Below are 3,495 nucleotides of genomic sequence, written 5' to 3' on the forward strand. Positions count from 1 at the left end.
TAAATATGCGTATATTATGATTTGATTGCTCCACTCTTAAGTATTTACTCAGGAGAGATAAAAACACAACTTACACACTCATGCCCATGATAATCTTTATTTGTAGCAGTTCCGTGTTAGAAAAAAATGCAGATGTCCATCAATGATTGAATGAATGAACAAAATCTAGTATAGCCCCACACTAGAGCATTGCTTAGATATAATATACAATATGGTGAACTGTTGATGATACCCCAAAACACTCAATGTAAATAATCATATTTTAATGCCAGCACTTGGGAGGCAGAGGCTGGTGGATCTCTGTGAGTCCAAGGCCAACCTGGTCTGCATAGCAAGTTCCAGACCAGTTGGGGTTACAGGGAGACCCTGTCTCAAAAAGACCAAATAAAAAGTGAAAGAAATAAGATTAAAAATAATCTGTAGTACCTAAGTATGTAGAAAATATAAGCTAATCGTTGACTAAGCATGCCAGGATGTGGGGTGGGGTGGGGTGGTAAGTACGGGATGAACAAAGCAAAAGGAGTCTAGGAAACTTGTGAATGAGTGCTATGTGCATTGTCTTGACTGTAGTCACAATGTCATGCGATGAGGGCTATGTGTATGGTGGTTTGAGAACTTTTTTTTTTTGTAAGCCTTGGTCATTGTGTTTTATAACAGCGATAGAAAAATAACTAATAGAGGTGTTTGCACCAGAGAGTAGACTGTTGCTTTGAAGAACCTGACCATATAAGTTTTTGGAGAAATATGAAAGACTGGGATATTGAACTAGAAAAGCAGTTGAATGCTATAAGCCAAGCTTAATGCGCCATTCTAGTAGAATCCTGGAAGAAAGTAATTTGCAAAGCAAGATATTGCCAGAGGGAAATAAGAACTTAAACATCAGCTGGGATATTTTGGACTGCCTTCCTCCACAGCCCAAAAGCTTGAGGTTGCCTGAGGCTAAGATGAAAGGATTAATCTCTTTGGTAAAGAAAATTTCAAGACAGCCTTAGGTAGAATTGGTGGCATGGCTATTAGTGATGAATATTATGTAAAATACAGTGAAAAAGAGAAAACATGGCAGAAAGAAGTAGAGAATGTACTGTTTGGAGAGATACAGAACACTATGAAATTTAATGACATTGGAGTCAAGGGGAGAGGTTCTCTTTGATAAGGAGATTAGAGCCATAAAGGAGAAGCCTCTAGATTGCACTGGACAATGGAAAGAGTACCTCAGTGCAAGACTACCCAGCTCAGCTTTGTGAAAGGAAAAGGCCTAAGGAGTTTCCTAGTCCTAGAAAACCACAATATACAAAAGCTGCAAATGTAGCTGAAGATGCTAAGATTCATCCATAGGTGGCAGAGGAACTTGGCAGTGCCACTCATGTGGTGCTGACTTTAGAGAAATGAAAGATGAAAGAGTGAGGGATCACTGTTTCCTCTGTAGTGTCAGAGAGCCACAGAGTCCAGGCAGTGTGTATATAAGAGTTCCTGCCTAAAGAAGGCATTGGGAAACCAAGAATCCCTGAAAGGTCATTGTGTGAAACTGTGAAGGTGAAGCCTGGTTGGCAGTGGAGACCTCATGATGTTGGAGATGCCAGAACCATGAGACAACCGTGAAGGAGAATAGTACACAGAAAGTAGAACTAGCCCAAGGCAGAGATACAGGCAGCAAAGCTGAAGGGACTGAGCCACCTAAGCCATTTGGAAGTAAAGTCCCAGACATCGGACTTGGAGTTACTAGATTTCATGTTTTCCCTGCTGATTTCTGGTTTTGCTTTGGTCTAGTATTTCTTCACTATGCCCCCATTCCTCCATTTTATAATGCAAATGTTTTATGTTTGAAGTATGTGATTTGTCTTTTGATATTGTAGAGGCTTATAGTTAAGAGAATGCTTTGAGTCTCTTTGGACTCTGGACCTGTGGATATTGTCAGGACTTAAAGACTTTGGGGACTTAAAGTTGAACTAAATAAAACTTGCATTGTGATTTGGTCATGAGCCTATGGGGGCCAGGGAGTGGACTTGGTTCACAGTTCATGGTACTATTTGGGGAGGGTCAAGGAACCTTTTAAGAGATATGGTTGTGCTGAAGGAAGCAAGTCACTAGGGGCGGGTTTTGAGAGTTCAGAGTTATACCCCACTTCCGTCTGACTCTCTTTGCTTCCTGTGTCTGCTTGAAGATGGGAGTGCTCAGCTTTCTGCTCAGGCCATGTCCTGCAGCCATGCCTCCCTGCCATGATGGACTCTGACCCTCTGGAACTGTAAGCCAAATACATCTTCTATAAATTGCTTTGGGCAACAGAAAAGAAACTACTACAATGTGTACTGTCTTGACTTTAGTCACAGTATCACATGTAAATAAGGGCTACATGCATTGTTTGACTCTAGTCACAGAATCACATGTGAATGAGGCTATGTGTATTGTCTTGACTGTAGTCACAGTATCACAAGCACAAGTATATAAATATTTGAAGATTTAAATTTTTACCAATAAGCCTGATTTTTTTCAGGAAAATGTTTGTGGTGCTTGTAATTATACTCAATGATATTTATTGAGGATCTATATATCAATATAAATATATAACAATATTTATTGAGCACCAAGCATTGTGATTGACCCAGTTCTGTTCCACTCAGTCTTATTACAAATAAGTATATTGCAGATGCCCTACAGCAGATTGATAGCAGGTTCCTTTTCGATTTTTATTACTTGTTATTTTTAGTGTGTACATGATGTGTATATGGGCACATGAGCCACAGCATATGTGTGGGGGTCACAGGACAACTTTGTTGGGTCAATTCTGTTTTTATACCTTTATGTGGAGTCCCAGGATTTAACTCAGGTTGTAAGGGTTGTACACCTAACATCTTTACCTGCTGAGCCACCTTGATGACCCAGTAGCTACACTGTAACATTTATTTGCTGAAATTTTCTATGTATTACTTGTTTAATAAGGAACTGGGAATTAGAAAGTTGGTGAGATACACTGTAGAATTTGCCTCACTAATTTGTCATTTATTTGCAAGCTGTATTCCTTTCCTATTGATGTAGTAAAGAATCGTCACAAATTTAGTGCCTAAAAGTGATACATATTTACTGTCATACAGTATGTCCTAAAATCAAGTTGTCAGCACTCCTTTTGAAGTTTCTAGGGGAAAAAATCAATTTTATTATGTGTTTTTTTGTTGTTGTTAGCCTCTATGGGGCACTAGAATTCCCTGACCTGAGTCCTTAAATCACTCTGCTGACATTTTCACATCTGTTGTCCAACTCTGGTTTCCTGTCTCCCTGTTCTATGGATCATTGTGATTACATTGATCCCACCTGACCAATAAAACAAAACAAATGTCCTTACCTTAACTGAGTCTTCAAAGTCTCTTTGTCCAGGGAAGGTAACATATTCACAGGTTTTGACGATTAGGAATTACGTGCTGTGGGGCCCTTGTCTCTGATAGCAGGAACATGAATTTTTGTCTTTAAATCACTGGTTTTTGTTGCACAGCTATTGAGACA

The 3,495-nt window shown here is 39.4% G+C and overlaps 1 long non-coding RNA gene across 2 annotated transcripts in view; it reads right to left on the reverse strand.

Annotated features, from left to right (window-relative positions):
- LOC115071811 overlaps window positions 1–3,495 on the reverse strand; it is an 11,980-nt gene that overhangs the window by 7,800 nt on the left and 685 nt on the right. The gene's annotated exons all lie outside the window — the stretch shown is intronic.

This window comes from Nannospalax galili, unplaced genomic scaffold, assembly GCF_000622305.1.
Source record: "Nannospalax galili isolate Female #2095 unplaced genomic scaffold, S.galili_v1.0 scaffold740, whole genome shotgun sequence".
Lineage (NCBI taxonomy): Eukaryota > Metazoa > Chordata > Mammalia > Rodentia > Spalacidae > Nannospalax > Nannospalax galili.